The sequence below is a fragment of the Eriocheir sinensis genome, chromosome 46 (assembly GCF_024679095.1).
Source record: "Eriocheir sinensis breed Jianghai 21 chromosome 46, ASM2467909v1, whole genome shotgun sequence".
NCBI lineage: Eukaryota > Metazoa > Arthropoda > Malacostraca > Decapoda > Varunidae > Eriocheir > Eriocheir sinensis.
Genome location: NC_066554.1, coordinates 5,479,192 through 5,504,191, shown reverse-complemented (window position 1 = coordinate 5,504,191; position 25,000 = coordinate 5,479,192). Strand labels below are relative to the sequence as shown.

General features: G+C 42.2%; 1 protein-coding gene across 1 annotated transcript in view; it reads right to left on the bottom strand.

Annotated features, from left to right (window-relative positions):
• The window catches only part of LOC126981006 (uncharacterized), a 114,234-nt gene that overhangs the window by 15,803 nt on the left and 73,431 nt on the right, over window positions 1-25,000 (bottom strand). Inside the window, exon 3 of the mRNA XM_050831558.1 lies at window positions 6,099-6,197. The gene's annotated coding sequence lies outside the window, so the exon portion shown is untranslated. The remainder of the gene's footprint in view (window positions 1-6,098; window positions 6,198-25,000) is intronic.

Genomic DNA, 25,000 nt, shown 5'->3' with positions numbered 1-25,000 from the left:
AACGACAGAAAATTAAAGTTATCGTTAAAACTTAAATATTGACGGCTTCATTCTTTTTTGCTAGAGTTATCGGTCAGAAACTAAGAAAATGCAATGCGATGAATACGGTAATTTGGCAACGCTGAGCTACACCTACGCGCTCTCTCCGGGGAATGGCGCGGAAAGGCGAGGAAAGCGAAAGGAATAACGAGAAGATACAAAGGGAAGAGAAAGGAAGGAGGATACGAACTGACGCTGTATTTCAGTGGTGAGTGAGAGAAATGAGAGAAGCAAAGGATAATCGAATTCAAAGTTAAGGAGAGGAAAGTGAAGAAATACAGAAAAGTTAGTGAAAATGAAAGGCATGGAAGGAAGGAAGGAAGGAAAGGCTTAAAATTAATGAGAAAAAAAGTTTGTCAAGGAAGAGGAGAAAGAAAAACAAGAAACTGAAGGCAAAGGAAATAATATGATAAGGAAGAGGAGAAAGGGATTAAATTGCAACTAAAGACAAAGGAAACTTAGAAAATGAATGAATAAATGTGGGAGAGGAGGCAGGGAACAGTTTGAAAGGTAAGGGGGTTGGAGGAGGTTGGGAGAAAGGGGAAGAAAAGAAAAAGGAAGAAATGGTGAAAGTCAAGAAAGGACATTAAGGGGAAGGAGGGAGGAAAATAGGAGGAAGAAGAGGGAAAGAGAAAGGAAGGAATGGAGAAAGTCAAGGCAGGACAAATAAGGGAGGGAGGGAAGAGAATAGAAGGAAATGGAATGAAAAATAAGAAATGGAGAAAGTAAAGGCAAGGAGAAGAAGGGAGGGAGGGAGGAGAATAAAAGGAACAAGAGGGAAGGAAGAAGCAAGAAATGGAGAAACTCAAGGAAGGGCATGGGGAGGGAGGGAGGAGAATGGAAGGAAGGAGAAGGAAACAAAAATCAAGGAATGGTGAAAGTCGAGGCAGGACCTGCAGGAAAGGGAGCAAGGGAAGGAGGGAGGGAGGGTAGGAAGGAGGGAGGCAGGGAAGCTGGTCTAAGTCTGAGCTTCCTGAGGCTTCATTCCCGGCCGTTGTTGGCGCAGCAGCTCCCAATCTGAGCATAAATAGAGGCTGTTAGTTATTTTTTTAGGGCCAAAGTTTACCTTCAAGTTAGGCGGCCGGGCGAACTGTAGGGAGGAAGGGAGGAAGCAGGAAGTGAGAAGGAAAGGAAGAGAGGAAGGGAAGAGGAAGGGGAGGAAGGAAGTTTGAGCCTCCCGGGTTGACCTTTCCGTGTGGGGGAGGGGGGGGGGAGAAGTGGATGCTAGGGTACGGCAGGTGGATTAAAGTGTCTGGTGGGGAGGGTGGGAGGCGTGTGAGTAGTGAAGGGTGACTGACAGTTGTTGGATGATGGGTGAGGGACGGTTGAAGGGTTATGGGTGATGGGCGGTTACCGGATGACAAGTGAGAGACGGTTGATGGGTGTTGGGGTGAGGGAACAGTGATGGATGGTGGGGATGGGCGGGTGATGGGTGAGTGACGGTTGACGAGTGATGGGTGTTCCCTTAATTTGGCGCTGAATAGAAGTACTGATTAGTGTTGAAAGGAGGTCGATATCTGGAAGAAGTGGATTTAATGAAGCTTGACTTTGATTGCGTAACTGACGATTGTTCCATTCAACTAACACTAGATATTCTTATTCGAACTTTTTGGCGTAGTTACAAGTGGATTCACCTCACACACAGCAGGTTCAGGGCTCGATAAATTATTTGAAGCAGGTCTGATTTTTTTTTTTTTTTTGGTCTGAACGAAGCAAAAAGATACGCTCATAAGTCAAGGATTTATGGACACACGTGGGGATAAAATGAAGAGTCTGGAACAGCTCAATGAATTACTCGTGTTAGGGTAGAAGTTACATTATGAACAACGCATAAGAGACGGAGGTGATGATACAAGTAAAATGATATATCGAGTTTTTAGTTCAGTTCCTCTCCTTGGTGTTGCAGAGACTTGTGTCCTTTTGTCGTGTGTTAAATATGATGGATTTAGTTTTTTTTTTTATCAATGTTCGTTGTAATTTTATCTCTTGTTATATTTTAAGAAGTGAGGTTGCCTTTGAGAAGCTTTTTGTTTATGATGGATGTTGGATTTTTTTATGAATGTTCGTTTTATTTCTTTACTTCTCATATCTTTCCTTAATTAACGTATCTTGTTCGCTGTTTATTTATTTCGTGTTATTTAATGGAGAGTTAGTGAGTGAGGTGGCCGTAGAAAAAAAAGTTGTTTGTTCCAATTTGTTTAGCATCCTCGGTAGAAGAAGCAGAAGCAACAGAAAAAAAAGTAGTGAAAAGTATCCCCTTCTAAAAAAACTCATGCCTGCTTCCCCCCCCTCCCCCACCCCCACCACCACCCCTTCCCCGCGAGGTAAACACACAAAAAAAAAATATATATCCGGGAACATTTTTACGCGCGTGTGTATACTTCCCGACACGCAGCGAAGTTTCCTTTTGGCCATTCATAATTTTTGTTGGCTTGCATTTGACTTTCCCATTTTATTTCATTTTCATTTGCGTGAGTTTCCGGCACGTTGCATATCGCCCAATTAATTTTGATGGCGTTTGTACGGGGTCGCTTTTTTTTTTAATTCTAAGTGTGTGTGTGTGTGTGTTGGTTCTTTATGTGTGTGTGTGTGTGTGTGTGTGTGTGTGTGTGTGTGTGTGTTTCTCTCGTTGCTAACCCTGCCTGTGTTGGATAGTGCGTGTGTGTGTGTGTGTGTGTGTGTGTGTGTGTGTGTGTGTGTGTGTGTGTCCGTGTGTCTGTATCTCTGTCTCTCTCTGTTTGTCTGTGTCTTTTTTTTGTTCCTCATTCCTTTTGTATTCATCTTTGTAGTCTAGGGCCCATGTTTGGCTGTCTGTCTGTCTGGCTGCGTCTCTCTCTCTCTCTCTCTCTCTCTCTCTCTCTCTCTCTCTCTCTCTCTCTCTCTCTCTCTCTCTCTCTCTCTCTCTCTCTCTCTCTCTCTCTCTCTCTCTCTCTCTCTCTCTCTCTCTGTCTCGCCCTGCAAATTATCCTCAGAACCACCCCATCCGAGTACACACACACACACACACACACACACACACACACAGAGAGAGAGAGAGAGAGAGAGAGAGAGAGAGAGAGAGAGAGAGAGAGAGAGAGAGAGAGAGACAGTTCTGCATGTACGCTCTCTCTCTCTCTCTCTCTCTCTCTCTCTCTCTCTCTCTCTCTCCACCCCCCCTGGTAAACTAAGGCCGATCAAATACAGTGAGTCAATCCTAATATGGGTTCAGGTTTGGTCTTGGAAGCAGAAAGGCAGAAAGGGAAGAAGACGGAGGGGAAGATGGAAGATTGAGAAAGGCAGGAAAAGGAAGAAGACGGAGGGGAAGAAGGAAGATTGAGGAAGGGAGGAAAGGGTAGAAATGGAGTTAGGACGGAGAAAGATTAAGGAGAGAGAGAGAGAGAGAGAGAGAGAGAGAGAGAGAGAGAGAGAGAGAGAGAGGGAGGAGGTGGCAGGGAGGAAGGAAGGTAATGGGAGGTAGGAGGAGGTGGAAGAGGTAGTAGGAGGAGGGAGAAAGATTAAGGAAAGAGAAGGTAGAGCGTGAAAAAGGAAAAGGATGAAGTGAGGAAAGAATGTGACGGGGAAGAAGAGTTTATGGAACGTAGAGATAATAGGAAAAGTAGGAGGAGGAGGAGGAGGAGGAGGAGGTAGAAGATAGAATGCAGGAAGGAAAGTAGAGAATGATGATAGTAGAGAAGGTATTCAGTTTGTGGGGGTGATCACTGTAAGGAGAGAGGGAAAGGAGTTTGGAGAAATAAATATATGTAGGAATGAAAGAAATTGCAAGAGGTAAGCTTATGAGTGAAGTAAGAGAGTCAAGTTAGAAGAAATGGAAGGTAAGAGAAAAGAAAGTACATATAGAAATTTAGAGTAAAGTAAGGAGAAAGGTTATGAGTGAAGTAAATGAGGAAAATAATAAAAGAAGGAAGGTCAACTAAAAAAAATATATATGCAGAAATGAAGAAAACCGCAAGGAAATGTCAAGAGTGAGGAGAAGTAAGGAAAATGAGAAAAGGAGAGAGGTCAGCTAAAATAACACATGCAGGAATTGAGGACCATATAAAAGGAACGTTAAGAATGAGGAAAAAAGTAAGAAAATAATGAGGAGAGTTAGGTAGGAGGAACATGTATTTCGTAATGAAGGAACGTAAGCAATAATAGCGTCAGGTGAGATACAAGAGAAAGTAAGGAGAGGACGGAAGGCAAAAGGGAGAACACGTGTAGGAAAGAAGGAAAGACAGAGGAATAAGGTTAGGCAGAAGAAAATCAGGAACGTGAGGAGAGAAGGGAGGAACAAGAAAAAAATATATGTATGAATGAGATACAGAAAGAAGTAATGAGAGATAGAATGCAACAGGGATAATACATGTACGGAAGAAGGAAAGAAAGAAAGGGGTAAGGTTAGAAAAGAGGAGGAAAAGAAAGTGAAGAGGGAAAGGAGGAAAAGGAAAGCGTAAAGGTCAGCCTAAAGATTAGCATAAATGGTAAGGCAAACTGAGGTAAAACAAGTAACTCAGCATACCGTGAAGATAGGCAAGGTAGCAAGCACTGTAATAGAGTAAGAACAGGGAAGAAGGGGAGGAAGGAAGGAAGGAATCAGCCGCGGAATGAGGGGAATAGAGGAAGATCTGAAGGAGTAAAAGGAGGAGGAGGAGGAAGGAAGGAATGGAGGAATGAGAGAGGGAAGGAATGAAGTCTTGCATGAGAGGAACATAAAGGAAGATGGAGGAAATTAAGTTAGAATGGAAAGTAGAAGAGGAGGCAGTGATGGAGGAAAATGAACAAAAGAACACGCACGCAGGAGATTATGTTGAGGAAGATTGAAGAAAATGAAGAAGTTAGCTTAGGACGGAAGGCAGGAAGCAAGTAATGAGAGAAGAGAGGAGAAGGTAGTGGAGGAAAAGGGGTTGGTGAATGTCATTAAAAGAGAAAACTCGAACAGAACGGTGAGAAAAATCGAAACCCGCCAAGCCATTTAGAAAGAAAGATGAAAAACCATTCAAATCGACAGTGAACATTAATAACCGGTAGCAAAATTAAGGAGAAAATATAAACCCAACAAACAATAAAGAGAAAAAGACCGAAACCACTGAAAAAAAACATTGATGGGAGAAATAAAAACGAGTCAAGGCGAAAGAAGACAAACAACAACAAAAAAAACATAGAGGAGATTAAAAGAAAGAAGAAAAAAATGATTGAAAAAAGTGATGTTAGTGGTTAGTCGATTGTGGAGGTGATGATGATGATGGTGATGATGGCAGTAGCAGTGGTGGTGGTGGTGTAGTGGATGGTGACGTGGGAGATGATGGTGATACTGGTGGTGATGGATTGCTGGCGGAAATGGTGATGATTTTGGTGATCATGGCCGTGTTGATGGTTATGACTGTGGTGGTGGTGGTGGTGATGGTGATGGTGATGGTGGCGAAGGGTATCAGACACCTGGTGATAGGGTTGCAAAGGTGCGCTCGATTCAATAACACGTATCTAATTACCTCGCAGGAACAATTAAGAGCAAGAGAGAAAGGGAGGAGTCTCTCTCTCTCTCTCTCTCTCTCTCTCTCTCTCTCTCTCTCCTTTCATTTGTTTTCTTTTACCTTGCTGAACGTCGAGAGCGGCAATTTGTGTATTAGGAAGTTTTTTTTAGTGCGTGCGTGTATGTGTGTGTGTTTTTCCCATCAGTGTATCTTAGAACATCCTCCCTTATCATCACTAATTAACTGATCTTCATGGAAACTGTCAGTACCAAAATGGAGTTAATTATCAAAGAAAAACAATATTGCGTTCAAACAAATTAACTTGACATTGGTTGCTATGGTGCATGTAACGAAACTAGATGAAAAATACAATTAACTCTCAAAACTATGAAAAAGAAAGGAAAAAAAATGCGTTCTGACCAATTAACTTTACATTCTTTGCTCGGGTTTATATAAGCGAAAAGAGATGAAAAATTAAATAAACCTTCTCAAAACTATGAAGAAAGAAGGAAAAAGGATAAGAATCCATCGCAAAATTAATTTCTCCCAACACAGACACGTCAGAACATGAACTCGAGCAAGAAAAATACATATTATAGACCAAATTACCTGTAGGAAAAAACCCGTCCCAGGAAAATTGATCACTTGCCAAGGTGTGATTGATGCGCCCGCTCCTCCACCCTGATTGATGTTCCGCCCGGCGCTCACCTGGTGGGGGAGAGAAAAAACAGCGCTGAGTGGAGGATCGAGGACACGTGGCGGGAGGGGAAGGAAGGAGGGATGGGAAGGAAGGGAGGGAAAATAAGAAGACTTTGTTTGTGTTTGAGTGAAGGTTTGAGTGGAAGGTTAAATATTAGCCGTTCGTTTAGAGAGTGATTTTTTTTCGTGTGTTTATATATTTTACTTCTCTTTTACCTCTGCCCACCTGTTTGTCTCTTACTTCTATTGCTTTCCTGTTTGTTACTCTTACTGTTTGTGTTCTACCGTTCTTCTTTCCGTTATATTCACCTTTTATTGCCCTTATCTTTCCCGTCAATTAGTGTACTGTTATTTTTCCTACTTATTTCCTTCAGTTTCTCATATTCTTAGTCACTCTCTTACCGTTAGCTCATATTTTCATCGCTTCTTTTTATATTTATCTTGCTGCTACTGCCCCTTCTTGTGTCCTTCTGTTGCTATCCTCTGTTGGTATCCTTCTCTCTTTGTTTTCTCTTTCTCTCTTATTTGCTTTGTTTTCTTTGTTTAATTTTACTACGCCTACAATGCCTGACCTCACTCACTTCGTTTACTATATTTTTTTTTACAGCAGAGGAGACAGTGCAAGGGCGTAAAAAAAAAAAAAACAATAATAAAAAAAAAAAAAAGCCCGCCACTTACTGCTCCTAAATAGAGTAGAGTGGAATGTTACTACTTACTACTAACACTTTTTCTTTTTCACCTACCTTTTCCCTCCTCACTTCTATCTCTCTATTACTACCTCTTACTATCCTTCACATCTTCGTTTCCTCTTTCTCTTTGTTATTTTCTTTGTTTCACTACACTTGCAACTCCTGTTCTTACTATCAATGTCACTACGCACTACTAACACTATTTTTCTTTTTCACCTACCTTTTCCCTCCTCACTTATGTCTCTATTACTACCTCTGTTAATATCCTTCACATCTTTGTTTCTCTTTTCCTCTTTGTTTCGCTACGCCTGCAACACCTGTTCTTACTCACTATCAACGTTACTACGCACTTCTAACACTGTATCTTTATTTTCACTCACCGTTTCCCTCCTCCCTCCATCATCATCATCATCACCGCTACTCCCATCCCTCAGCATCACCACCAGCATCATCAGCCTTTCCGTCATCACACCTATCATCACCAGTACCTTCATTTAACCGCTGTCAGTCCCATCCTCACCGACCCCGCCGCCCAATCTTCCCTTCACAGCCCGGCTTCCCCTTCATCACACTCCATCTTGCGTCACCAATATGCCGCCCCATCAGTGTCTTTGCCCATTGTTATCGCCATCAACCATCATCCCTTTATCTGCCTCTCTCCCTCATATTTCATCGTCACCCACACGCACGCACATACGTACGCACATATACACACACACGAGCACATCCGTCCCCCCCGCCCCCCCTCACACACCACCATCATCATCATATTCTTCATTATTATTGTGTTCATTATTTTTTTTTTGTTTTTTTTTCTTCTTCTTTTTTTCCCTTTTTTTCTTATTTTCTTTTTGTTCCTATTAATCACCATCACCATCATCATTTTCATTTACTACTACTACTACTACTACTACTACTACCACCACCACCATCATCATCATTTTCATTTACTACTACTACTACTACTACTACTACCACCACCACCATCATCATCATTTTCATTTACTACTACTACTACTACTACCATCATCATCATCATCATGGGTACAACTATTCAATATACGTCTGTCTCCCTTCTCTCTCTCTCTCTCTCTCTCTCTCTCTCTCTCTCTCTCTCTCTCTCTCTCTCTCTCTCTCTCTTCCTCAACTCCTGCCCCATTTTCCTTCCCTTTCCCTCCATTAATCTACATTCCCTTTTATCTCCTCCATCCCTCCTCCTCTTCCCTCCCATCATCATCATCATCAGGGCGTTTTTATAGATTTCGCTTGTCACTCGGGAAGGAAGGGAGAGGAAGGAATGAAGGGGAGAGAGAGAGAGAGAGAGAGAGAGAGAGAGAGAGAGAGAGAGAGAGAGAGAATATAACGAAAAGCAATAAATGAAATGGGTGAAGGAGTGATTGAAAAAAAATATGATGATGGAGGGAATAAGGAAGAGAAGGGGAGGAGAAGGAGGAAGTAGAATAACAGATAAGGGAAAGAGAGGAAATGATGAAGCAGAGATAGAGACAGTAAGAACCTTTAGAGAAACACTGATGATAAAAATGGATGAAAAAAGATGGAAAAGAAAGATGGTAATTGAGGAATAGAGGAAGAGAAGGAGGAGGAAGTAAAGGAAAGAGTATGGGAAAGAAAGTGCATTATGGAAAAAAAAGAGAAAGAAAGAAGCATTTAGAGAAACATGGATGAAAGGATTAAGACACTGAATAAACGGAAAGAGATCAATAAGGAAAATAAAGAAGATAAAGAAGAGAGGAAATGCTAAGAAGAAAGTAAAGAAGGACGAGAGACGATTAAAGAAACACGAGCGAAAGAGAATCATTGAAGAAGGGAGAGAGGAGAGATTGTGGATAAATGAAGGGAAGGCAATAAGTGGAGGAACGAAGAAGACGAAAAAGAAGAAGCAGAAAGGAAACGATAAAGAGGGGAAGAGGAGGAAATATAAAAGGGACATAATCTGATTGAGCATAAAAGAACAGGAAGAAATATTCGATCAATGGATGCAGGAAATGAGAAAACGAAGATGGCCGAAGACGAAGAGAAGGGAATTACGGAGTTTAGAAAGAAAGAACCAAAGGAAAAAAAAGAAATAGAAGCTGCTAAGTAATGCAAAAAGAATGAAAGTGGGGCGAGGGAAGTTGCATATGGAGAGAGAGAGAGAGAGAGAGAGAGAGAGAGAGAGAGAGAGAGAGAGAGATATGAGAAGAAAGGAAAGCAGGAAGATGAAGGATGTTAATAAGAAAAGGGAATAAAAGAAATACAGAAGAGAAATGAAGAGTACTGAATAAGGAAGAGGAAGCAGAAGGAAATAAAGGAGGAGAAGGAAGCGGATGGGGAAAGGAAGGAAAGAAATCAGGGAAGACAGAATAAAGGAGATAAAGCAGAAAAAAATGAAAGGTATTGAACAAGGAATGAGAAATAGAATACAGGAATAAAGAAGGGAGGAGGAGTAAGGCCTTGGAATGAGGAAGAGGGAAGGACAAGGAGATGGAGGAGAGACAAACGCCCATCTGGGAATTTCTCCGTCCTAACTTTTCTTAAGGGAGTCTCTTAAGATAATGTTGGGGCCCTGTCTCTCTCTCTCTCTCTCTCTCTCTCTCCTATTGTAAATGATGCGAAAATTGAGACTGTAAACAGGAATTCGGGGTCTCCTTAAAGCTGCATTCTCATCTCATCCTGGAATCACGTTGCTGCCAGTGCTTTAATATCCGCCTGTTTATATATCGTTCTACCTTCTCCTTTTTTCCTATCTTCTGTATATGTTTTTTTTTATACTTTCTCTTTTAATTTATGCTACATCCATGTGCGAGTATAAACATTTCGTGCTGTGTGTTAATATTTTCTGTAGCACCTTTTGTTTTAATCTGTTGTCCTGTTTAGCATATGTTCGGGTGGAGTGTGTGTGTGTGTGTGCGTGTGTGTGTGTAGGCGTATTTGTGTGCGTGCGTGCGTGCAAGTGCGTTGAAGCGGCACCGTAATGGGTTGCTTCCGGTCGTGTGAGCTATGAAACCCCACACTTACACACCGCGCGTACATACATACATACATACATACATACATACACACATACATACATACATACATACGTAAACACACACATACAAACTGGCAAACATAAACGTAATTGTTGGACTCATAACTTCTTGAACACACACACACACACACACACACACACACACACACACACACACACACACGCACACGCAGAGATTTGCTCCTCAAGCCACACCTGCCCTTTAAGGTCTTCCGACAGGTATCACGGCCCGGCAGGTGAGGGGCTTCCGCGGCGTCGACAGAGATTGGCCACCCCACTTGATGCCCCGCACCTCCTTACACTTCCCGTCTTTACCTCGCAACTGATCTCCGTACCTGACACTTCCTCTTTCTCTTCCCTCTCGTTTCTGCCTTCTGATATCTGTGAACTATTTCTAACTCCTATTCCTGGATATCATACCTGCCCCTTCCCCTATCGTTCCCGTTTCTGATACCTGTAAACCATTTTTAACTCCCATTCCTGGCTATCATACCTGCCCCTTCCCCTATCGTTCCTGTTTCTGATACCTGTAAACCCTTTCTGACTCCCATTCCTGGCTATCATACCTCCCCCTTCCCCTATCGTTCCTGTTTCTGATACCTGTAAACCACTCTGACTCCCATTCCTGGCTATCATACCTCCCCCTTCCCCTATCGTTCCTGTTTCCGATACCTGTAAACAATTTTTAACTCCCATTCCTGGCTATCATACCTGCCCCTTCCCCTATTGTTCCTGTTTCTGATACCTGTAAACCACTCTGACTCCCATTCCTGGCTATCATACCTGCCCCTTCCCCTATCGTTCCTGTTTCTGATACCTGTAAACCACTCTGACTCCTATTCTGTTATACCTGCCTAAGATCTGATCGTTAGTGTTGTTCCCACCACAGGCTCTAGGGTCATTGTAAAGGAGATGAGCACAGAGGCCACGCGTAGCTAAAGCGTATGCCCCCAACTTTACCTTTACCTGTAGCACATATTTCTTCCTAGTCCTTCATACCTTCTAGTCTTGCGTCTCCCACATACTTGTTTTGACACATCTAATTCTAGGTTTGTCAGTTTTTCAATGTGAAGCCATACCATTCTTTTGCTCTCACCCTTGTTCTGATTTCCATATATCGTACACATACCTACAGCACTATATACACACATTCATTTATATATACACGCACCCATGTACATTATTATATATACCTTCTTTACTACGCCAATACTTACACATTCGTCATGCTTTTAGATCATATTGCTTTCCTATATACACCGTCCATAAACATTCTTTCCCCTTTCACTTTCTGTTATTCCTAACCAATCACTTGCACTCTTTATATACACCTTATCTACCTTCACGTTTACCTTCCCTCACCTGTGTCTCTTATAAACGCCCTTCATTTGTTCACCTGGATAGAAATAATGGCGCATTGGCGCTAGGGCGAACAGTGAGGTGAGTGAAATACGAGAACTTTGCCGAGGCGTGGTAAAGGGGAAGAGGAGGAGGAGAACGGAGGGAGAGGAGAAAGGACAACACGAAGGGATAATGAAATGGAGATATGGAATGAGAGCGAGATGGGAGACGAGGAAGAAAATGTGGGCAAGAGAGGAAGGAGAGAAGTACATGTGAGAAAGAGGTAGATGAATAGCAGTAAAGAAGGGAAATGAAGTAGTAGGAGGGAGATAAGAAGAGAAAGAAAACAAACAAGTCGGAGAGATGGAGAAAAAATGAGAACAGAAGTGAGACGTAAAACAGCAGTGACATAGCAAGTAAGAAGGCGAGAGAAGGAGAGAGGGAGGAGGGAGTCGGAAGGGGAGAAGAAGAGAGGAAGAGAGAGAGGGAGGAGCTAGTGAGGGAAGTAAGGAGGGGAGAGAACGAGAGAGGGGGGAGAAAGTTTGAGCTAGAAGAAGAGAGGAAAGGGAGAAACTAGTGAAGAAGGGAGGGGGAGGAAGTTGGAGGGAGGTAGGGAGGAGAGAGGAGGAGAGAAGCGGAGAGAGTATAAGAAAGGGAGGAAGGAACTAGTGAAGGAGGGAGGGAGGGAGGCACTGAGTAGGAGGAGGAAGTGGAGTGATTTTCAGGTAAGCCGGTCTCAGGTGGGTCTGGCTTCTCTCGGGGGTTCAGAGCCAGGTGGAACAGGTAACTTACACCTGCTTACCTTCACACGCACGTACGCACACACTCAGACTCGCACACACACACACACACAGACTCTCTCTCTCTCTCTCTCTCTCTCTCTCTCTCTCACACACACACACACACACACACACACACACACACACACACACACACACACACACACACACACACACATTTCAAGTCTTTTCACACAATAACAAAGAAAGAAAAAATAATTCGCAAATCTTTATCTTTTTCTTTTTTTCTCTTCAGGCGTCAGTAGTTACGCATACACTGACTTATAATGTTTTTTTTTATATGAATGTAAAGTTAAAGTAGAGTTGGTGAAGAAAAGAAAGAAATGTTTGAATGGACTGGAAATGTTAAAACAGCCAAGACATGTTTATCTTTTTTTTTGTAAATGTCGAATCAGGAAAAAACAAACATGTCGACCGAAATATTCTTTTGTGAGGCAAGTTGCCAAGCTCCTCCTTCCTCTCAGTGCCTCCCCCCCCCTTCTCTCTCTCTCTCTCTCCTTCCCTTCCTTCCTACCTACCTTTCCTCCACCTTACATACGTCCCCCTTCCCCCCGCCTCGTTCCTCCTTTCATCTTTTGCCGTTCCTCTCATCTTTACCTTCCCTTCTCTCTCCTCCTCTTCCTCCCTACTTTTCCCTCCTCCTTCCCTCCCTACTTCGTCCTTTTCTTCTCTTTCATCCTCTGTCTTTCTTTCATTCTATTCCCCCTCCTCCTCTCTCCCTCCCTTCCTTCCCACGTTTCCTTCCACCTTCGTCTCTATTTCCTCACTTTCTTCCTCTACCATCTTCTTTCTTTCTTCCTCCCATCCTCTTCCCCTCCTTCTCTCTCCTTCCCTTCCTTCCTACCTTTCCTTCCACTTTCCCTCTCTCTTTCCTCTTCCGTCTTCCTTTCACCCTCTTCTCCCTCCTTCTCTCTCCTTCCCTTCCTATCTGACTTTCCTTCCGCCTTTTGCCTCTCGATCCTCTCTTTTTCCGCTTTCATCTTCTTTCGCCCGTCCTTCCTTCCTTCTTCAACCTTTTCCTTCCTGTCTCTGCATCCTTCATCTCCCACGCCTTCCTCCTCTTTTTCTCGCTTTCATCTGCCTCTCCTTCCCTTCCCCCTCCTCTCCTTATTTTTATCTCTATCTCCCCCTCTGTCCCTCATTTTTCCCAGGTCTCCCAGTTCCCAGTTCTCTCCTCTTTTTCCCCGTATTCTAGGCTTTATTCTCCTCTCTTGCACATTTTTCTCTCTCCTCTGTTCTCTCCTTTTCCCCTTCATCCCTTACTTTTTTCTCCTCCCTTTCCCTCCTCTTCCCTACTTTTCTTATTCCACCCCTAGCCTTTCCCCGTTTTTCTTTCCTTCGTCTGTAATCCTCTTACTTCCCCCTAGACACTGCTTTCTTTTTCTATCATCTATTTTCCCTTCTACTTTTTTTTATTCAACTTTAGCTCGTAGTTTTGTTTTGCTCTTTCATCATTCCTCTATTCCTTAACTCCACTTTACTTCATCACAAATCTCTCTTTCACTCGTTTTCTTTTCTCTTCCAAGTGTTATTATCTTTTTTTTTCCTTTCTCTACGTATAATCGTCTTTCTTCTGTATCTGTCTTTTTCGTCTGGCAACAAAGTCTTCGCTCTAATCAATACGTTCTTATATCTCCTTAGCTTAATAATCCTTTGTTTCCTTTGTCATTCGATTTTGGTTCCTTTATTGTGGTGTTTAATTTCATTCTCAGTATCGATGTGTTATTTATCTTCGTCTTAATAATTCCCCGTCTTTTTTTGTACTTCGTATCACTTGCTTTTTTCACCCTTTTATTTTTACTCTCCTCAATACCGATAATTATTTTACCTTAAAGTCTCCATGCATTCACGTCTTACCTTTCACGATCTCTTTGCCTTATATATTTATTGTTGTCTCCCTTCGGCTCAAGTGTTTGTTAGGTCATCCTTCAATTGGAAACTCTCACCGCTGTCGGTTTTATTTCTTTCCCATATATTCCAATCATTTCACAGTCACGCGCCACACACACACACACACACACACACACACACACACACACACACTTTAATTGTTATCCTTACCTCTCTTCCCCCTTCTCTTTCCCCTTTCATACTTCCTTTTACATCCGTGTTTCCGCCTACATACAAACTGATATCTTCTTTTATCTCTCTCTCTCTCCCCCTTTCCTTCTCTTTGTTTCATCAGCGGCCGTTGTGTCGACTTTCATGTATCCTTTTGGCCTTCCTCTTCCTGTTTTCTCGATGCGGTGAAATAACTCGATCGTTCCCTATTTCTTCCTCCCACTTTTGGTAACATAATTGACCTTTGTACCTACTTTTCCAACTGCTTTCTCCTGTTCTCCGTTTTGTTGGTTGGTATATTTTTTACATTGTTTTTTCGTTGTGGTAAACTAACTCCATCGTTCCCTGTTTCATCCCACTCGCTCGGTTTTCTGATTGATCTTTGTACCTACTTTTGCAGCTGCTTTCTCCTGTTCTCCGTTTTGTAGGTTGGTATATTTTTCCCTTGTTTTCTGCTTGTATTGAATTGACTCAGTCACTCCCTATTTCTAACCCCCAATTTCGGTTTTAAGGTTGATCTTTGTACCTACTTTTCTAACTTATTGTTGATGACTACTTTTCTGATCTACTTGTTGTGTGTGTGTGTGTGTGAGTGTGTGTGAGTGTGTGCGTGTGTTTATATAATGTTTGCTCTTGTTTGTTCTCCGTTTTTCAGGTTGGTATATTTTTTTCCCCTTTTTCCTTGTTTCCTTGTTTCCTTTCCACTTATATTTAACGTTCATATGTAATCCTCCTCCTTTTCTTTCCTGTGTCTGTCATCTATACTCTGATTCCCATATTTTTACTTACACAAACTCAAACACTTATAAGCTATCGTTACCTTTATATTCTTATCTTCCTTCTTTACTTACTTTAGCGTATTTTTCTTAATTTTCCTTTTGTTATTCCCGGTCCCTCTCCTTTCCTTTTGTTTTTATTTTCTTCCCTTTCATCCACAAACGCAAAACTTTATTAGTGTCGTTACCTTTATTTTTTTTCTTTACTACATTTAATTTGCTTCCCTTTCTTTCCCTTACTTAATTTTTGGTTCCTTTTCCTATGTATTCTTTTTTTCTCATTTCCTTCCTTCTCATTCATTCATTTCTTACGTCACTCATTGCAGAGAGAGAGAGAGAGAGAGAGAGAGAGAGAGAGAGAGAGAGCACATTTTGGCTTCATTGGGGGGGGCGAGGAAGGCTTCAAAAGACGTGATGGGTCGATGGGGGTTCAGAGGCAAAGGGTCAAGGGGAGGCTTTGAAGTGTGTGTGTGTGTGTGTGTGTGTGTGTGTGTGTGTGTGTGTGTGTGTGTGTGTGTGTGTGTGACCTACTGTGACCTACTTGTTTTGTGTGTGTATGTGTGTGTGTGTTTGTTTGCATCTACAGTACCCTTCCCTTCTTTTAACATCCAAACTTGTAAAAGACGTTATACAAATACACAGGAAAGAAAATAATAAAGTAAACACACACAAAAAACATGCCTTCTACTTTTCCTCAGTTTCTCTCTTATTGTAAAAGATCATAATAGACTAAATATATATGGATACAGTATAACTTCAAAGGATAAACCCAAGACACTCTTCGCCAAGTCACTAACTTGGGAACCCGAAAACCAGATAGCTAAAGTTGGACACTGAGGGAAGAGGAAAAAACACGAGAGAGAGAGAGAGAGAGAGAGAGGCCCGCTCTTGTTTCGATATCCAGTTCTTTTACCACCGTCCTTATTTTAATGATTTAGTGGCTTTTCTAATCCGTTCACGTCACCTCCGCTTCGTGTTTGAGTGTTTTGTCCGTTTTTCGTCACTATTTATTTTCCCCGTCACTCTGGAACTTGAATTTGCTCTCCATGTTTTCGGGCTTTGATTTACAGCTAAGGAAACAGCTCAAGGGCAACAAAAAAAGGTGTAAAAAAGCCTGTTTTGAAAAAGCCGCTATGAAAAAAAGCCCGCGAAAAAAAAGCCACCCATCCATTCACTCCTCCATCGTTCGTATTTTTGTTGTTTCGTCAGTCTCATATTTCACCAACGTCCGTTTTTTTTTTTTTCGTCATTCACTCATTTCTCCACCGTCCGTGTTTCCGTGATTTCCGTTATTCTCATCATCCATTCATTTCGGTATCTTTTGTGCTTCCTTCCATTGGTTGTTTTGGTTGTTTTCGTCATCCATTCCTGTCGCCGTGTTTCGTATTCAGTTTTTTTTTTCTTTATCCATTCATTTCGCCGCCGTCCGTGTTCCATTGTTGTTGTTTTTCTCATCCACTTCATCTCGCCGCCGTCCGTGTTTCAGTGTTGTTGTTGTTTTATCTCATCCATTTCATCTCGCCGCCGTCCGTGTTTCAGTGTTGTTGTTGTTTTATCTCATCCACTTCATCTCGCCGCCGTCCGTGTTTCAGTGTTGTTGTTGTTTTATCTCATCCATTTCATCTCGCCGCCGTCTGTGTTGTGGTTGTTTTCCTCATCCATTTCATCTCGCCGCCGTCTGTGTTGTGGTTGTTTTCCTCATCCATTTCATCTCGCCGCCGTCCGTGTTTCAGTGTTGTTGTTGTTTTATCTCATCCATGTGGTTGTTTTGTTTTATTCATCATCTTTCATCTCTGCGTTCTGTGTTGTGGTTGTTTTCCTCATCCATTTCATCTCGCCGCCGTCCGTGTTCCAGTGTTTTGGCCGCGTCGCCGTCACTCTCGCCGCCTCGCTAACCGCATTATGGCACCCTCGCATCCTGCATGCACCGCGCGAGCCGCCTCACCGCACGCCGACAGGAAAACAGGCCGGGAAACACAAGGACAAACACACGCACAAACACGCACAAACACGCCCATTACATTACCTGCGCTGCCTCCTATATACGCAGGTGTATCAACAATTTACCAAGCCATTGAATTACGTAGGCAAACTTTACCATTTTATTTTTTGGGGGACGAGGGTTTTGAGGTTGGAATTGTCTTTTTTTTGTGTGTGCGCGTGTGTGTGATTCCATTGTGCTTTTAGGAAGGAATAAACTCTCACTCCTTAATATTCTTTTCTTTATACATACGAAAAATTTCTTTGCTATACGCCGGTTGCCACTGCTCGTCTGTTCACCTCAACATTTAGTTAATTTTTTCGTAATATTCCGTTTTGCCATGAGAGAAAACGTGCATTTTTTTATACATACTTTCTTTTTCTCTTAACATTTTAAAACTTTCCCTTCCTCTACACATCAATTTACTTTCCTCCTCCCCTCGACACTTAGTTTTTCGTCACGCTGAAAGAGAACACAAACACCCATTCACTTTTTGTTCCCTTCACATTCCAAAACTTTCTACAGCATACGTCGGGTTCGCTCTGCGCGTCCACTCCACTCACTCAGCTCGGCGTTAAAATTTGGTGCAACTGTACAAAAGCTCTTCTTCATTAGCCGCCTCCACTGCATGAGTCAAATCGGCGCTGCTTTTATCTCGGCCCCGCTCGCTGCCACTCGTCACCCCGAATACGAACTGCACGCGTTTGAAGGCCTGAACTTTTTTTTTTTTTCTCGCTAAGGCCCGTGTTCTCAGACCCTTCCGGCACTAACAATAAATATTTTCAGAGGCCTCAAAGGAGATTAGTCTGGTTTTCATGAGTTATCTTTTACATTCATGGTGCAGAAGGCTTGTATTGGTATCGCTAGGCTCATAAAACTACCCTTGGATAACCACAACCTCTACCGATGCCTTACCAAACATGGGTGTGTACTATGCCCCGAAATTTAAGAGAACATCGGCCTAAGAGAGAAAGATAAAGAGCTAAACAAAAGATAAATACAAAAAAAAGTTAGCGCAACACACTGCTTCCACCCATAAAAACTAACGTTGGTAAAATAGAATGATCTAATTCCATTCCCGAGCTGTTGATCCTTCCGCATAAATACCGTCATTTTTTTTTTAAATCTGGAAGCTCATGAACTGTTACCAAATTGTGCTTTTTTTATGGTTTTGTCACGAACGTGTGTGTGTGTGTGTTTGTGTGTGTGAGAGAGAGAGAGAGAGAGAGAGAGAGAGAGAGCTGTGTTTCTTTTTTAGTGTCCAAACCACAGACTTACCAAAATTGCGCACTTGAACACGGCCTTTCTCTTTGTTCTTTGTTTTAGAAATTCACGAAGTATCACCAAATTAAAGGCTTTGCGTCTGCCTTGAAAGAACCACGAAAATCATGCTCTTTTACGTTCTTTTTTTTTTTTTTTACAATTGCGGGCTGCGGCAGAGCGTGTAATGGTCTAGCCACACCACATTACCCCCCACCACACCACACCCCACCCCATCCCATCCTACCCCCGCCCCACGCCACATCACACTCCACCCTAACTGAAAGGAAAGGAGGAAGACAAGAAGGAAAGAAGGGGAAAAAAAGAAAGGAAGGGAGGGAAGGAGGATGGGATGTAGAAATGAGTGAGTGAGTGAGTGAGTGAGTGAGTTATCAACTGACTGAGAAGGTGAGTGACGGAATATGAACAAAAGAACAAGACTTGAACGAGGAAGTGAATAAATTATGAGATTCTTGTGGAAGGAAAGGAGGGAAGAAGGATGGGAAGTGTGAGTGAGTTAGTGAGTATGAGTAGTGAGTAAATAAATGATTAGCGAGTGAGTGAGTGAGTAGGTGAGTGACGGAATATAAACAAAAAGAATAACACATGAACGAGGAAGTGAATAAATTATAAGACTCTTGTGGAAGGAAAGGAGGGAAGAAAGATGGGAAGGTAAAGGTGAGTGAGTGAGTGAGTAAATGAATGAGTTATCGTGTGAGTGAATGGGTGAGGTAAGTGACGGAATATAAACACAAAAAAGAATAACACATGAACGAGAAGGTGAGTAAATTATAAGACTCTTGTGGAAGGAAAGGAGGGAAGAAGGATGGGAAGTGTGAGTGAGTGAGTGTGAGTAGTGAGTAAATGAGTGGCGAGTGAGTGAGTGGGTGAAGTGAGTAACGGAATATAAGCAAAAGAACAAGACATGAAAGAGGAAGTGAATACATTTTAATACTCTTGTGGAAGGAAAGGAGGGAACAAAGATGGGAAGTGTAAGTGAATGAGTGTGAGTAGTGAGTACATGAGTAAGTGGGTGAAGCGAGTGACGGAATATAAACAAAAACAACAACACATGAACGAGGAAAAGTAAGTAAATTGATAAGACTCTAGCGGCGCCTTCCTCCACGCCCAACATGTTATTCTAAAACCCAACAAACTACCGCAATAACAACCTACAATTCCCACACCGAAGAAACCAACCACTGCATATATATATTTTTTCTTAGTGTTATTTACCGACCTACATTTCACACCGAGAGGCATTCCAGGGGCTCTAGAATCTATTATATCTCCCGCACTACACCACCTACACTCCCTCGCGATAACCCTGATTGCTGCTGAGCCTGTAAAGATAAGCACGAAAGGGGAGTTCTTAGTATTTGCCTCCGCCATTGCAGTAACTATTATTGGGCTTCGTCTTACCGGAGGCGTCTTCCTCTTATTATCTTCTTTTTTATGGTTGTTTTTTTGGGGTATCTTTTATTTGGTTTTGTCTGTACCGAGTGTCATATAAGGTAATGTATACAATGAACTTCTCTGCAAGATTGAAGTTGTGTGTCTAGAAGAGGGGAAAGAATACAACAAACGCCTCTGCAATGAAGAAAAGATGCGTAAAACTATGAATCTTTTTGGTGCTTAGAGGAAATGGCCGCGTAGTGGTGTGGAGTAAAATCCGTTTATATTAAGAGTGTGAATTTAGCCGGAAAATGGAAGTGGGAAGATAAAGGAGGGGGAGACGAAAGAGGAGGAGGAGCAGGAGAATGAGAAGGAGAAGGAGAAAGTGGAAGAGGAGAGGAGTAGTAGTAATGCAGTGAGGTGGAATGAAAGGAGGAGGAGGAGAAGGAGTATCAATAAGTGGAGGAGAAGGAAAATGAGGAGGAGGAGGAACAGGAGAAGGAGGAAGAGAAATGCGGTAAGGTGGAATGCAAAGGAGGAGGAGGAGGAGGAGTAAGGAGAATGAAAATGAGGAGGAGGAGGAGAAACAGGAGAAGAAGGAAGAGAAATGCAGTAAGGTGGAATGCAAAGGGAGAGGAGGAATACAAGAAGCAGGAGGGACTAGGGAAGAAAAGAAGTCGTATATTGAAAGCAAGTGAAAGAAAGCAATAACCAATAACCGTAAACTGTAAGCAGGCAATATGAATCGAGTACATAATTATACGGTTTGCAAGAAGCGAGTAGAGAAGGAATATAAAGAAAGCATAATAGAGTAAGTTTAAAGAGTAAAGAGGAAGCAAATGAAGGAAGAAATGCACAGAACGAAAGGGAGAACAAGGGCAATATTAGGCCTCTCCAGGGGGATTTTCAGACTAGGCTTATCTTCCTTCAATTCTTTGCTTCCGTCTTTCTTCCTCCTCCTTCCGTTCTTTCCTTTGGTCTTTCTTCCTCCTCCTTCCCTTCTTTCCTTTGGTCTTTCTTCCTCCTCCTTCCCTTCTTTCCTTTGGTCTTTCTTCCTCCTTCTTCCCTTCATTCCTTTTTCCTTTCTTCCTCTTCCTTCCCTTCTTTTCTTTTGTCTTCCTTCCTCCTTCCCTTCTTTTCCTTGGTCTTTTCTTCCTCCTCCTTCCCTTCTTTCCTTTTGCCTTCCTTCCTCCTTCTTCCTCCCCTTCTTTCCTCCTCTTCCTCTTCTTCCAATCATCTCCCCTCACACACTGCCGTTTAGTTAAGGGATTAAAACAGTCTTGAAAACCCACCCTTGCCGAATGGATTATCATTTGCTAATCACGTGACTTATAACACACTCACACACACACACACACACACACACACACACACACACAGTTGCTTGCACTCCTTCCTTTGCAGTTTCTTTCTTTACGTCTTTTAAAGGAATGGTCTGCTGAAACTCATATATTATTGGTGCATTGTCGCTTGTGCTGTTGCTGTTGTTGTTGTTTTTGTTGTTGCTGTTGTTGTCGGTGGTGGTTGTGGTAGTGGTAATAGTGGTGTTAGAGGGAGAGGGAGAATGAGAGAGAGAAAGAGGAGGGGAAGTAGAAGTAGAAGGAGGAGGAGTAGGAGAAGGGGAATGAAAATGAAAGGAGAGAGAGACGGAGAGGGAGAGAGAGAGAGAGAGAGAGAGAGAGAGAGAGAGAGAGAGAGAGAGAGAGAGAGAGAGAGAGAGAGAGAGAGAGAGAGAGAGAGAGAGAGAGAGAGAGAGAGAGAGTACCAGAATTAAATTCTCCATTCTACCACAGGAAAGGGAGGGAATAAAATTTTCGTCCTATTTTATTTTCATATTAAGAGTGTGAATTTAGGCGGAAGATGGAAGTGGGAAGATTAAGGGGGAAGGAGGAGGAAGGAGGGAGGGAGGGAGGGAGGGAGGGAGAAGGAGCAGACGAAGGGGAATGCTTTATATTTTTCTACGTCAAAAACTACGAAAAAATAAAAAGGGAATATTCAAGTCGAGGGCTGAGAGGGAAGGTGAAGATGGAATTATTCTGAGATGCGGATAATGCCCACGTGAAGAAGAGGAGGAGGAGGAGGAGGAGGAGGAGGAGGAGGAGGAGGAGGAGGAGGAGGAGGGAGAGGGAGAGAGGAAGGAGGATTAGATTAATTTTTGTGGAAGTGCAGGAAGGCAGAGGAGAAAAGGTCGGGATGGAAGGGATTAAGAATGAAATTAACGTAAGGAAAAAAAAACTTTGTTAGAAAAAGTTTAAGAAAAGAAAATTAATGTAAAAAAAAGTAATACGGGAGCATAAATGGAATAAAGGAATAAAACGAAGCAATAAAGATGGAAAAAGGGAAATGAATGAAAACTCAAGTGGAGTAAATTAAGAAAAAGTAAGAAAGGAAGGAGGAGGAGGAGGAGGAGGAAAGAAAGAAATAAGCAAGAAAAGTAAGGAAAACTAAATGTAGTGTATGGGAATAAGGAACATTCTCTCCCTCTTTTCCTCCTCCTCCTCCCCCTTACTAAAAACGAAGGATTAAAGAAAGGAAAAGTGTGGATGCTGGTTGGGAAAGTGGAGGAATTGGAGGAAAGGAAACGAAAAGAACTGGAGAAAGGAAAATATAGCGAACAACGAACGTAGAGGAAAAATAAAATGGAATGAAGGGGAGGGCGAAAGGAAATGGAAGAAAAACAAGAAAAACATTGATATTATAGTATGGGGAAAAAAGGAAGAGGAGGAAGGAAGGGAAGCTGAAGAAAGCGGAAAAGCCCAGAGGGGAAGGAAGGGTTACAGAAGAGGAAAATATAAAAGAAAAAAGAAATTGAGTCGGAAATAAAGGAAGTGAAGGAGAGGATGCAAGAAAGAAGAAAAATGATAGAAAGGAAAGGAAAAGAAGATCATCAAAGCAGGAAGGAAGTGCAAGACAAGGAAATATAAGAAGGGAAAATAAGAAAATGTATAGGAAGGTAAAAAAGAAAAGAAAGGAAGAAAGAAAGAAGGAAAAAATGGGAATGGGGGAGAGAAGATGAAAAAAAGTAAAACCAAGGGAGTGGGAAACCGGAGGAAAGGAGGAAGGAAGCGAAATTAACCAAAGGAATGCAATTTGGAGAGAAAAGGGAAATGTAGTACGTGGGAGGATGAAGGGAAGCAGAGAATGAAGAAGATGAAGAGGGAGAAAGGCAAGGAATGATGGGGAGAAGAAAGGAGGATAACAACAAACGAAGGATGATAGCACAAAGGAGAAGGAAGGGTAGGAAGAAAAATATTAGAGAAGTGAAACAGGAATAAAAATAAGGAGATAAATAGCCAAACTTTAAAGGTCATGAAGAAGAAAAGTAAAAGAGAAAGAGAGGAAAAAGGGAACGGGTGAAAGTAGAAGGAAGGAAAGGAAAGGAGGAAGGAAGAGGAAGAAGAGGAATAGATGCTGGAGAAGAAAAAGAGAATCACAGAAATTGAAAAACAAAAATAAAGACCCTTAATTTCCAAGCACTTGGGAAAGAAAAGAGGGAAGGAAGTAAAGTAGAAGGCAGAAAGAAAGTAGGGAGGAGGAGGAGAAAGAAGAGGAGGAGGAAGAAAAGAAGATGGTAGAGAAAAAGGAAACCAGGAAAAAGAAAAAAAAACGAGATCAAAGTTTAAAGGGCCAGGGGAAGAAGAGAGGCAAGGAGGGAAAGCAGACTGCGGGAAGGAAGAGGGAGGAAGAAGAGGAGGAAAAGAAGATGCTAGAAAAGAGTGTTATGCAAATTCCTTCCCTGGCCTCCAATTCCTTAGCCGTCAGTGTGTCATATATTTCAGAGGGAAGGTCACAGTTTTACCCAGGGGAGAGAGAGAGAGAGAGAGAGAGAGAGAGAGAGAGAGGAAGGAGGAAGGGAGGGAAATTTATGGTGGAGGAGGCAGAGGAAGGAGAAGAGGAAGTAGTGGTGGTGGTGGTGGTGGCGGTGGTGGTGGTGGTGGTGGTGTCTAGGGAACAATTATTAAAGGGTATCTTGATTGTTCTCTAATGACTCATGAGAGAGAGAGAGAGAGAGAGAGAGAGGAAAAAAATATGAAAAAAAATTGTTATATATCCTTTCTTTTCTTTGCAGTGTATTTCATGTAACCATCATTATTCTCGTGTGTGTGTGTGTGTGTGTGTGTGTGTGTGTGTGTGTGTGTGTGTGTGTGTGTGTGTGTGTGTGTGTGTGTGTGTGTGTGTGTCCAGTCATTTACGTTTTCCATTTTGTTATTTTTTGTTATTAATTTTATTCGTTGTATAACTTCACAATTTTCTGTTCTGAAGAAAATAAAAAAAAGTTGTATTATTTTTTTCTATAATTTTCTGATCTTGTAATTTATTTTCATTTTCAGGTGAGTTTTGACCTGCATTCTCTTCTCTATTATTCAAGAAGATGGAAAGAGAACGTGAGTATTTACATTATTATTTACAAGATTATTCGGAGTCTGTCTTTAACTTATCCATATTTTTCCTTTTTATCTATTTATTTTCTTCACCAAGTTCTCCCCCCCCCCCTTTTTATTATCATCCCCTTCGTAATCCTTCTCTTCCACCACAAACGTGATATATATTTTTTTCCTCTTCCATCAGCTTATAAAGTAATCTAGTTGGCAACCACAGAGAAACTCGTTTAGAGAAGAATGAGGAAGAGGGAAAGACGGCAGGCTGGAAGGAGTAGCATGGAGGGGGGTGGAGGGAGGGGAGGAAGAGGGGGAGAGGAAGAGGAAGGGGGGCATAGGGAGGTGAGGGGGGGAGGGAAGGCTGATGAGATGGGACCAGAGAATGAGAAGAGGTTGGGAGGAGGAGGAGGAGGAGGAGGAGGAGGAGGAGAAGAAGAAGAAGAAGAAGAAGAAGAAGAAGAAGAAGAAGGAGAAGGAGAAGGAGAAGGAGGAGGAAAAGAAGAAGGAGGAAAAAGAAAAAGAAGGAGGAGAAAGAAAAAGAAGGAGGAAAAAGAAGAAGAAGGAGGAGAAAGAGGAGAAGGAAGAGAGAGAGAGAGAGAGAGAGAGAGAGAGAGAGAGAGATATGAGCCTTGAAGTAAAGATGGAAGGCTGTGAATGGAGACTTAAGTTTGGAGTGAGATTATAAAAGGAAGAATGATGGGAGGAGGAGGAGGAGGAGGAGGAGGAGGAGCTTAGGTGATAGGAAGGTTGGGTGATGAAAAGAAGAAGAGGAGATGGAAGAGGAAAGAAACGATAAATAAAAGGAGAGAGATGTAGTAAAGAGAGGAAATGATAGGGAAAAGGGAAAATAAAAAAAATAGAACATAATAGAAAGTAGGGAATAAATGGTAAATACTAAGAGGGAGGAGGAGGAGGAAAAAGTGGGAGAGAAAGAATAAAGTTGAAGGAGGGTGATGAGGAGGATGGGAGGATGGAACGTATATTGACAGAAGAAAGGCGTAGATAATAACGAAAGAGGAATGAAGAACAGAGAAAGGGAGACTGGTTTAAATGTGAGAAGAGAAATAAATTAAAGAGAGGTAAGGATGGCAGAGAGTAA